The following is an 11985-nucleotide window of genomic DNA, read 5'->3' on the forward strand; positions in this document are numbered from 1 at the left end:
CAGAATTGTTACTGAGGGACACAGAATTGTTACTCAGGGCCACAGAATTGTTACTCAGAGACAGGCACAGAATTGTTACTCAGGGACACAGAATTGTTACTCAGGGACACAGAATCGTTGAATTAAAGAGTATGTCAGACAACATGCAGAGGAGTGGCAGAGGAGGCAATGTTTTAGGAGCGAGCAGACGTGGCAGCAGAGGAAGGGGTCGAGGCAGCACTAGTCGCAGCCAGAGGCCAGTGCTCCCGGTGTCACCCAGCGGTCGTGTCTCCACCGACAACCCTGCCGTCATCGATTGGTTGGCTCGGTCGTCTTCCTCTTCCCAGGTCACCTCTGACACCTACAGCCAATGGTCGGTGTGTACGTCAGACACAACCGTTAGTTGGCATGGCCCGGGAGCAAGCCCACTGAAATCACGTGTCCTCTACCTGCCCCTGTCCTTTGCTGTTCCCTCACCAAGCGAAGTATCGCATGCTGTGGGCTCAGCCCCACTGTACAGTGAGGAAGAGCTAACAGAGGGCGGTCAGGAACGGGGGGAGACATCCGCCTTTTCAGCAGCCAGGCGAAGAAGTACTGGCGAGGAGAGTGGCTCGGTAGCCGGTCTAGAGACAGGTATGTCTCCTGACCCAGACGCAGCCGAGGGGGCTAGTAGTGAGGCGGAGACCCTTCTTGATGATGAGGAGGTTGATCGCACTTGGCAGCCTCGTCGTCATCAGGCAATTTCTTCCGCATCATCAGGAGAAGAGGGTGCCAGCTTGGCAGCGAGCGAAACAGTCGGTGGGTTGCCCAGGAGGCAGCAGGGTCGCAGCAGCGTCAGTGGAGCCAAACGGCCACGGAGTAGAGCACCAGCTCCACTGCAGCCTACCACCACGGCCAGTAGTGGTGCCGGTGCGCACGGAGGAAGTAGCAGTCAGCCAGTGAGGAGTAGCGGGGGCAAAGTTTCCTACTCGGTGGTGTGGCAATTTTTCGTCAAGCCGCCCGAGGAAGTAAACGTAGCCGTATGTCGACTATGTGGCCAGAAAGTCAAGCGTGGCCAGGGGGCCCATGTTGGGACTACAGCGTTGCGTCAGCATATGCAGCGTCGCCATTTGGTGGCCTGGGAAAACCGTGATAAAGATACGGCGGTTCTGCCTGCCCCAGCCCCCGCTCCATCACCCGCTCCGTTACTTGCTCCGTCACCCGACGTCAATCGCCCTCTATCAGCCAGTCAAGGCTCCAACACCTCTGCTGATGGGAGTTGTCGCTCGTTGGCATCTTCCGCTCGTTCAGATGCTCCTTCTCCTGCTACTCCTCTTCACGGATTCCGTCAGCAGTCTTTCTTGGAATCCGTTTCCAAGAGACAACAGTTTGCGAGCACGCACCCGATGGTGCAAAAGCTGAACGTCCTCCTGTCCAAGTTGCTGGTGCTGCAGTCCCTCCCTTTCCAACTGGTGGACTCAGCACCTTTCCGAGAAATGATGGCTTGTGCCGCGCCGCGGTGGAGAGTGCCAAGCCGGCATTTCTTCGACAAAAAGGCAGTGCCAGCCCTGCATTCACATGTAGAAGAGATGGTGGGCCAGTCTTTGAGCATGTCGGTCTCTGCCAAAGTGCACGGCAGCGCCGACGTGTGGAGCTGTAACTACGGTCAGGGACAGTACATGTCATTTACGGCCCACTGGGTGAACGTGGTGCCGGCACAGCCGCACCAGCAACTTGGACAGGTCACGACGCTTTTGCCTCCACGTTTGCACGTCCTTGGTCCAGCAAATATGTCCGCCTCTACCACCTCTTCTTCCGCCGTGTCCTCAGCCGCCACCCCCGTGCCAAGTCCCATTACCCGACCGGCATATCACATGTGCAGGGCGCAACGGTGTCACGCTGTGCTGCACCTGGTATGCCTTGGCGAACGTAGTCACACAGGGGAGGAACTTCTGAGTGTAATGAACAGAGAAATCGACAGATGGCTGTCTCCGCGCAAACTGAAAATCGGAACCATGTTGACCGACAACGGAAAGAACATGGTGTCTGCTCTGCGTCAAGGAAGGTTGTGCCATGCGCCATGCATGGCTCACGTGTTCAATCTGGTTGTCAAGCGGTTCCTAAAATCCACCATCCCACTGCAAGACATCCTTAAAATGTCACGTAAACTTTGCATGCATTTCAGCCATTCCTACAGCGCAAAGCACACCCTCCTTGAGCTGCAGCGGCAGAACGGAATTCCACAGCATCGCCTGATCTGCGACGTTGCAACAAGGTGGAATTCAACCCTACACATGTTAGACCGCCTTTACGAGCAGCGAAAGGCCATCACCGATTTCCTGATGTTACAAGCGGATAAAGGTACTCCCCTGTGTAACTTTGATGTCAGCCATTGGCAGCTCATGCGTGACACCTGCCGCTTGCTCAGGCCCTTTGAGGAGGCCACGCTATTCGTGAGTCGGCAGGACTATGGGATGAACGACGTCATTCCTCTGTTGCACGTCCTGGAACAAATGCTGTTAACAATGGCTGGTCAGGGTGCGGTAGACGTGGCGCACAGATCTCAACGCCACATGACCCCTGTGGGGCCAGGACAGGAAGAAGAGGAGGAGGTAGAGGAGGACATTTGTGCTCAGGAATTATTGAGTGAAATGGGTGGTTTTTCCACTCAGCGGACAGGAGTGGAGGAGCAGGAGCATCTGGTAGAGGAGGAGGAGGAGGAGACAGAGGACCCAGACGCACCGTGGCAGTATGCTGTGGAGATGGAGGCAGGGAGTCCCTCGCATTCCTTGGCACAAATGGCCCATAGCATGCTCGGTTGCTTGCGTAGCGACAGCCGAATAATAACCATCAGACAGAGGGATGACTTTTGGCTGTCCACCTTGTTGGACCCTCGCTACCGTTCCAAAATGGTGGCCTTTTTCACACCTGCTGAGAGGGAGGCCAAAATTACGTACTATAAAAACCACCTATGTAGTCAGTTGGTCTCTGCCTTTCTGCGCCAACGTCCATCCTCAGACACTGTGGGCCCTGTGCGCTCGCGTTCCGTTGCCATGGCAGCAGGGGAGGGGTGGGGTGGTAGGAGCAGTGGCAGCTCCACCAGCAGCGGCTGCCTCAGTCTGCAGTCGATGATGAGTAGCTTTCTTCACCAGCGCAGTGAGGAAACTACTAACCAGCCGCAGCAGCAGCAGCAGCAGCAGCATCAGGTGGACCTGGAGCAGGAGCTCAAACAACAGGCTTGGGCCTACTTGGACAGCACCCTGCCAACCGAGGTAGACAATCCCCTTGACTACTGGGCAACGAAACTTGACCTTTGGCCCCAACTAGCTGAATTTGCCCTTGAAAGGCTGTCATGCCCGGCCAGTAGCGTGGCATCGGAGCGCGTGTTTAGTGCGGCAGGAGGTATTGTAACTCCGCGGAGGACACGACTGTCCACCCAAAGTGTGGAGAGACTCACGTTTGTGAAAATGAATCAGGCGTGGATTAGTCTGGATTTCAAACCACCAGTTCCTGACACAACTGACTAAATCCGCCATGAATCATGCCACAAACATGTGCCACTTTCAGGTCTCCGCACACTGCTGCTGGGTTCCATTTTGTCATAGGGTGCTGGCAGATTACGGGCCTCCCATAGCTGCTGCCAGGCCCCTAATCTGCCATGGGCCCCTGTACCGCCTCCTCACGCTGCTGCAAGGTCCACAGTGTGTCATGCCATGTGCCACTTTCAGGTCTCCTCACACTGCTGGTGTATTTCATTTTGTCATAGGATGCTGGCAGATTACGTGCCTCACATTGCTGCGGCCAGGCCCCTAATCTGCCATGGGCCCCTGTACCGCCTCCTCACGCTGCTGCCAGGTCCACAGTGTGTCATGGGTCCCTATACCGCCTCCCATTGCTGCTGTCTCCAACGCCACATTCTGCCATGTGCCACTTTCAGGTCTCCTCACACTCCTGCTGGTTTCCATTTTGTCATAGGTTGCTGGCAGATTACAGGCCTCCCATAGGTGCTGCCAGGCCCCAAATCTGCCATGGGCCCCCGTACCGCCTGGTCACGCTGCTGCTGGGTCCACAGTGTGACATGGGTCCCTGTACCGCCTCCCATTGCTCCCACTCTGCCATGTGCCACTTTCAGGTCTCCTCACACTCCTGCTGGTTTCCATTTTGTCATAGGTTGCTGGCAGATTACAGGCCTCCCATAGGTGCTGCCAGGCCCCAAATCTGCCATGGGCCCCCGTACCGCCTGGTCACGCTGCTGCTGGGTCCACAGTGTGACATGGGTCCCTGTACCGCCTCCCATTGCTCCCACTCTGCCATGTGCCACTTTCAGGTCTCCTCACACTCCTGCTGGTTTCCATTTTGTCATAGGTTGCTGGCAGATTACAGGCCTCCCATAGGTGCTGCCAGGCCCCAAATCTGCCATGGGCCCCCGTACCGCCTGGTCACGCTGCTGCTGGGTCCACGGTGTGACATGGGTCCCTGTACCGCCTCCCATTGCTCCCACTCTGCCATGTGCCACTTTCAGGTCTCCTCACACTCCTGCTGGTTTCCATTTTGTCATAGGTTGCTGGCAGATTACAGGCCTCCCATAGGTGCTGCCAGGCCCCACATCTGCCATGGGCCCCCATACCGCCTGGTCACGCTGCTGCTGGGTCCACAGTGTGACATGGGTCCCTGTACCGCCTCCCATTGCTCCCACTCTGCCATGTGCCACTTTCAGGTCTCCTCACACTCCTGCTGGTTTCCATTTTGTCATAGGTTGCTGGCAGATTACAGGCCTCCCATAGGTGCTGCCAGGCCCCAAATCTGCCATGGGCCCCGGACCGCCTCGTCACGCTGCTGCTGGGTCCACAGTGTGTCATGGGTCCCTGTACCGCCTCCCATTGCTGCTGTTTCCATCGCCACACTCTGCCATGTGCCACTTTCAGGTCTCCTCACACTCCTGCTGGTTTCCATTTTGTCATAGGTTGCTGGCAGATTACAGGCCTCCCATAGGTGCTGCCAGGCCCCAAATCTGCCATGGGCCCCCGTACCGCCTGGTCACGCTGCTGCTGGGTCCACAGTGTGACATGGGTCCCTGTACCGCCTCCCATTGCTCCCACTCTGCCATGTGCCACTTTCAGGTCTCCTCACACTCCTGCTGGTTTCCATTTTGTCATAGGTTGCTGGCAGATTACAGGCCTCCCATAGGTGCTGCCAGGCCCCAAATCTGCCATGGGCCCCCGTACCGCCTGGTCATGCTGCTGCTGGGTCCACAGGGTGACATGGGTCCCTGTACCGCCTCCCATTGCTCCCACTCTGCCATGTGCCACTTTCAGGTCTCCTCACACTCCTGCTGGTTTCCATTTTGTCATAGGTTGCTGTATGGCCTCCCATTGCTGCTGCCTCCACCACCACACTGTGGCTCCAAACACTGGTTTTGGCCCTGTGACTGGCCAAATGAGTGAAGTGTGTGGTGATTCTAAGATCGACGGCTCTCATCTGCATGTCATACTGACTGACAGTATTATTTCTCTTCCCCAGCAGACTCCAAGGGCATTTAAATTAAAGGTACAGTGTTCTGCACTAATATAAAGTCTCTCTGAAGCCTAGAAACACCCTTTTTTAAGTTAAATTCACAGCGAATATATTCGACTCGAATCGAATATTTTCCACGAATTCGCCGAATCAGTCGAATCGAATTTTTGAATACTTCGCTCATCTCTAGTTATAATGTATAATGGTTTTGTACATACTGTATGTAGTTTTCTTCTTTATTGCAGTTTATGCAGTGATATCTGTAGTCTGAAAACTCTTTTTCATTGTATGAATCTCCAGCTTCTATGTGATCCCTATGTCATAGCTGATAAAGTGATCACATGATCAGGAATTGCTCTAATTGATTTCTGTTCATTAGTGGGGTCCAGAGCTGTCAGCAACAGCTGGGTCTGACAGCTAGCATCTGATACTGTGTCAAAATGGAACATAGTTTAAAGAGATCCTGTCACCGATGTAAAAAATTGCAGGTAAATGTGCAGAGTGATCAAGTATTTTAAATGCTTACTTATAGTTTTTTTTTATTGGCTTACTATGTTTAAATTTTCTAAAAAAAAATGTGACCTCGCTAGGATATGTCAATTCACTAACACTCCTTGCCTCCTTGCTTGTCATAGCCCTCTCCTCCTTCACTCTCCTCACCTTCCTACACAGGGCAGCCATCAGAATTTTTTGGGCCCCTTACACAGCTTTAGGCATGGCCAGCCCCCGGCCCTGACCACCAACATTCCCTAGGGCCCGTCCCCTGGCAGTCCCACCATGTCCTCCTCCTCCATCCCATCTCGTCCATACCATGTCCTCCTCTTCCTCAATTCTATGCCTTCCTCCAGTCCCATCTCCCCCATTCCATGTCCTCCTCCTCCTCCATCCCATGTTCTCCTCCTCCAGTCCCTTCTCTCCCATCCCATGGCCTCCTCTTCCAGTCTCATTTCCCCCATTCCATGTCTTCCTCCTCCTCCATCCCATATCCTCCTCCTTCTCCCTCTCCAGCCCCATCTCCTCCATCCCATGCCCTCTTCCTCCTCCATTGCAAGTTTTCCTTCTCCAGTCCCATCTCCTCCATCCCTTGTCCTCCTCTTCCATCCCACGTTCTCCTTCTCTAGTCCCATCTCCTCTATCCCATGCCCTCCTCCTCCATCACACATTCTCCTCCTCCATCCCATGTGCTCCTCCACTTCCAGTCCCATGTCCTCCATCCCATTTCCTCTTCCTTCTTCAGTCCCATGTCCTTCAACCCAGGAAAATACAGGTGAATGGTTCTAATAAATGCCAACCCTCCTGTCCAGATGTGACAGGGAGGCCTCACTTTTGGTACGCCCACAGAACAGTAAGGTGTCTGGGTTTCAAGCAGACTGAAACCTCGACACATGATTGAAAATCTGGAATGTCCAGGTGAATCCCAGACAGGTGACAAACCTAGTGTCACCCCATATACTGTCAGCATCCAGTGTAGCCCCCAGACAATGCATAGAAGAGCAGCACAGTGTTGGGCCCCAAAACACAGTACAGTAGAGCAGCAGAATGTGGCCCCTGGGTGCTCCAGAATACAATGTAGGAAAGCAGTATAGTGTGGCCCCAAGGACCTAAAACACAGAATATAAGTGCAGCACAGTGTGGTCCCTGTGGCTCCTCCTACACAATATAAAAGAGCAGAACGGTGTGGACCCCGGGGGCCCCATAAGCTGCCTAAACCATCACACATGCAGCCCGTCCCTGTGTGGCCTCCAGTTGCATTCCTCACACATTCCAGCACAGCTCCATGTCAGTCTCACCTGGATGAACTGAATAGTGAGAGCGGACCTACCAACCCCTCCTCCTACCAACACCAACTAGCACTTCTTCTGCATGGCACCCTCCCTCATGCCAGACATCCCACCATTCACACCAGAGCTTCACCGACTGAGCAGGACCGTTCCAGGGCAGGGCCTCACTGTGGACCAGAGAACAGGGGAGAGCGCGGCCTACAGCTGTGTGTGGGTGCGAGTGATTGGTGGGACCACCCAAATAGTGCCAGTCTGCCAGGGAACAGTGGAGCTTACAATTGAAGGGGAGTGTGAAGACAGGGGGCAACCCTACCCTGGTTGGGGCACCTAGAGACACTCAGGCCCCCTACATGTGTATGGGATGTCCCCCCGATGGTTGTCCTTTTTTCTACATAAATGTTTAAGTAGCTGCTGGGGAAGCAGTGAAAGGGAATACTATACAGTGTCAGTTGAGTGAAAGCTTTGAGTCTGCTGTGGCTGCCAACATCACATCTAAGATGGCGGCACCCAACAGCAGTCTCAGTACTAATACTTGCTACTTCCTTTACAACTCCAACAGCATTTTATATAGTCATTTGCATACCAAATAGTGCCTTGGTGACATTTATAGTCAGTATAAAGTGCCATCATTGCTGGTAGTTTAATTGGGTCTTATAGTCCTACCAGCTATTTAAGACCTGCATATGGATGGTAGGATCAGTTTTGACAAAAAAGCTGAGTGACCTCAAAACACAGCCACACCCCCTTCACACCTTCCGACATGTGACATCATTCCTCACTGGTTACCACGCTATCTGAGGCTTCTGATATCTCTGGCATACCCAACTCTCCACTGTCTGATCTGGATCCTCCACTACTGCTACTGATGAGAGGGTAACCACCATGCCTGACTGAAGTCATATGATAAGTGCATTCTTTTCAATACAAGTGTAAGTTGCAGGGATGGACTGACAACTCATGGTGCCCCCGGGCAATAGGGGATCATGGGGCCCCTGTGTCCTTGCCCAAACTCAAAAAAGCCTATGAAAAAGGTACCAGGGGCATCTCATGGGGCCTCCTACTGACCCCGGACCCTCGGGCATTGCCCTAGTTTCCAAATGGTCAGTCCGCCCCTGGTAAGTTTCCATTTGTCTTTCAGTTCATTAATAAATGTGATTTTAATACTACACTCAGAGTGCGCCCTCTGGTGTTTCTTTTTTCTATTATTGACAATGCAGAAGTCAATATAATGATGTCTTGATATGTACTATGAGTACTATGATATCACAGAATTTTGATGTCATATTGTCATAGCAAGAAAATATCAAAGTCAGCATTGTAAAAACAAAGGAGACAATGCAATGTCAAAGTAAGATTTGCAGATGTCAGGTAGTAATGGGATGATATTGTATGTAGGATGAGACCATCAACATTTTGCAGGCACAGTATACAACAAGAACAAAAAAGGCCATAGATTCCTCTAAGAGAAACAACCATTAACTAAATGTTAACCACAATATAGTTAGTAGAGCTTACATTTTGGCATGATTGCTTTTGGAGGGAAGAACTCAATGCTCCATAGCTTTCCATCTTTTCATTAAGCTTTTTCCATATCCATTATTGAGGATTGCCACTCTGAGACACAAACATACTAATGTTTTGGAGTGGGTGATCAATTAGGGTGTGTTATCAGCAAATGGTTTGCAATAGACAGCATACTGTATGTAATTAAGTATTTGGACTTTATTGGTAGTAAAATGAAAATAATGTCACTCTTTGGCACCTTTGGCTTTCATCAGTCCTTTTCCGTATTTACACCTGCAGAACAAAGAGGTTTCGCTGGAACCCACATGTAGCCTAATAAGGAACCCACAATTTTGAGACCTAGACCAATTATTTTTCTACTGCTTCTCTGCCTTTATACACATAAAAATATACCTCTCCAAGTGTATCTTTTTGTTGGATCAAAAAGTGGTCCCTCAACAACAGAAAGGACTCAACTAGTTTAGATGCTTGGTCATACATTGCAGCAATTAGTTTAAAACCCACACAGCTTACAGAGACCATTTCAGATAAGTCTTTCAGATGTGCAACATTACCAAAATATTCAAGAGAACAGAACTTCACCACAAAGAAATTAATGTTTGTTGCTAATGGATTCAACACGTTTCATCCTGGATCTTCACTCCCTCCACAGGAAAACAACATAACTAACTGAAATGAGAAGGTCCATGCAAAGCCACATGTGCTTGCTACCAGAATCAGGTGTCCTGATCTGCATACCTCTTTATAGCTATCTTCAAAGTTCTAAAGCCATTGAATTGGCATGATGCAGATGGAGAGGTCAGTAATAGCAGTCTACATTTTTCATTCGGTACAGATTTTCTTTAAAACAAAATTACATTAGCTACTGGGGGTTATTACATTTTGGACCCAAGCTTTGTTGATTGGCCTATCCAAGATCCAAGAACAAAAAATCCAAGAACAAAAATGTAATACTGTATATTGACAATAGTAAACAGTACAGTTGCCGTCCAATTTGGAATGTCCAAGGTATCGCACCCAGATATGCTATCAAGAACCCTAAAGGCTGGAAAGGTCCAAGCAACAGTAAAGAAAGTAGAAGATCAAGGAAAGAAAAGAGATAAAAAAAGAATTGGCTGGACCGACTACAGTAGAGACACTCTTCCCCCTCCCAACTCAAGAATATCTATTAGGTTGCAAACGAGATGTTAGTTTTCCTTGTTTCAGGCTAAAAAAATTGCACATAGAGAAAAATACCTGTTGATCGTGCAAGAAAGCCAGTGCACTTGTAAAGTCCTGTGTACTGAACTGAAATCTCAAACAATGTATCAGCTCTCACAAGTTCTCTTCATTGATTTGATTGCAAGATTTTTCAATACAGAGGTCCTTGAAAGGAATATTACAGTTTATTAGAAATGTAAATAAGTGATTATGAGCAGCTTGGTGAAAATAATAATGTTCTCTGTAGTTTTTCATTCATATGTACATAGATCACAACATATAACTTTTTTTAAAATAAATATCTTTCTTTTACCATTAAAATGAAAATGGAAAAGTTAGAACTCTTAAGGTTTTGGCCATTTGTGTCTCATTGTAGAGATTTACCTTAATTTCCTATCAAGGAAACACAACTGTAAGTGACAGCATATCTATTTAAAGTCGGAAAAAATATCTACTCAGGGAGCTGTCACCAGAACTGGTTTCCCCATTGGAAGATTTCTGTTCTGGAGACCATTACGGATGAGCAGATCATTTGCCCGTTCAGTCCCTGCTTAGTCAAGAGCCAAGCATCATATAAAATGTATTATGTAAAGTATTTCTACTGCTTCTATATACGCCAGCTTCCCGCTGTCACTGGTTCCTAAGGAAGCAGTAAGTGTTTGCACCCTAGTAATCCCTAGGAACCACTGACGACACTGAGCATCCCTACAACATAAGTAAAGGGGCATGGATATCAATGACAACTAGCCGAAATTTGGGCAATAATGTCAACACTATCCCAGCCCCTTCCCTTACATAACTGGTGACAGTTTGGGGAATGGTCATTAAGCTGGTGGTGTCATCAGGATCAGTCGTGTGTACAGGTTCACGTTTTTTTTTACTGGAAATTTGGAGGGCATCATGATTGACGATGGACTTACAATGAGGGACTTTTTTGGAGTTTTGCTTTTCTTTATAAAAGAATTGTCAGATGTTTGAGTGTCTAATTTAAGTTAACAACTTTTTTTGTATGTACTCCATACTCATTCATGTAGGGGGCTTTCATGTTCCATTAAGCTCCCCATCTGTAGCCCCCACAACCACCAGTAGGGTTGTGAGGAAGAGGCCCTTGTCCTGTTGAGGGCATGTGGCTCAGTAGGGTTCAGAAGAAGACATCTACATGCTTACCACGCCTTTCCTGGCCAGTCATGCTCCATGCTTGGAGTCTGGTATGGATTTTTAGGGAGTTTTCCTTTTTCTAATGAATTGCAACTAATAGTAACTTAAAAGTCAATAGCGTGTAAATAGATAATGACATCATGTAACGCTCCTAAAGCCAATCAATATTCATATTCACAAAAAAATAAACCCCACTTCTCACCCATGCAATGGAACAACTGTGGTTCCAGGGAAAAGCTTAAGCTTTCTAACAAATCCAAATCCAGCCATCTTCTCTCATCTATCCCTGAAATTCCCGGTTTGTTGGTTAATTTCACTAACCAAAGATATTCCTTCCTCTTGGGTTCTACCTGGTCTAACAGCTATGATTTAAAGTAGTATTAAACCCAAAAGCGAACATTTATTATACTGCAGCTTACCAACTCATAGATGTGATGTTTGCATTAGTTTTCTTTTATAGTCCTTCTTTCATTTATCTTCATCTGGTGATCCACCAAGTAAGTCTGTTGTTTTTCAGAAGAACAAGTTCTGGAACAAGACATATCAGTTACAGGAATGATACAAACCATTTGGCATTGGCAGGGGTGCTTACAATGATCAGATTTATTTATTTATGTAAAACCATTATCCCAAATGGAAAAAAACTGTTTGCTGCAAATTATTATAGCTTGTTAGCTGGAGTTCAGCTTCATTTTTTTAATGTATGTAAATCTGTTAGTCCATCTAACACCTGGGACACTCGAGTCCCGTCCCCGAGACTAACACTGTTGCTGTTCAAAGGTGTCCCCTCTGTACTCCTTCATAGAGAGTGGGAGCACACTAGCACAGGAGGTGTGTTACTGGCCATATT

General features: G+C 49.0%; 1 protein-coding gene across 1 annotated transcript in view; it reads right to left on the bottom strand.

Annotated features, from left to right (window-relative positions):
- The window catches only part of LOC149464500 (NXPE family member 4-like), a 30986-nt gene extending 19321 nt beyond the window's left edge, over nt 1–11665 (bottom strand). Inside the window, exons 1-2 of the mRNA XM_089674472.1 lie at nt 11555–11665; nt 10014–10142 (exon numbers count right to left, since the gene is read on the bottom strand). The gene's annotated coding sequence lies outside the window, so the exon portion shown is untranslated. The remainder of the gene's footprint in view (nt 1–10013; nt 10143–11554) is intronic.
- Nucleotides 11666–11985: the final 320 nt, after the last annotated feature.

This window comes from Staurois parvus, unplaced genomic scaffold (genome assembly GCF_062004578.1).
Source record: "Staurois parvus isolate SC_StPar_1 unplaced genomic scaffold, SC_StPar_1.0 ptg000151l, whole genome shotgun sequence".
NCBI classification, from domain to species: Eukaryota; Metazoa; Chordata; class Amphibia; order Anura; family Ranidae; genus Staurois; species Staurois parvus.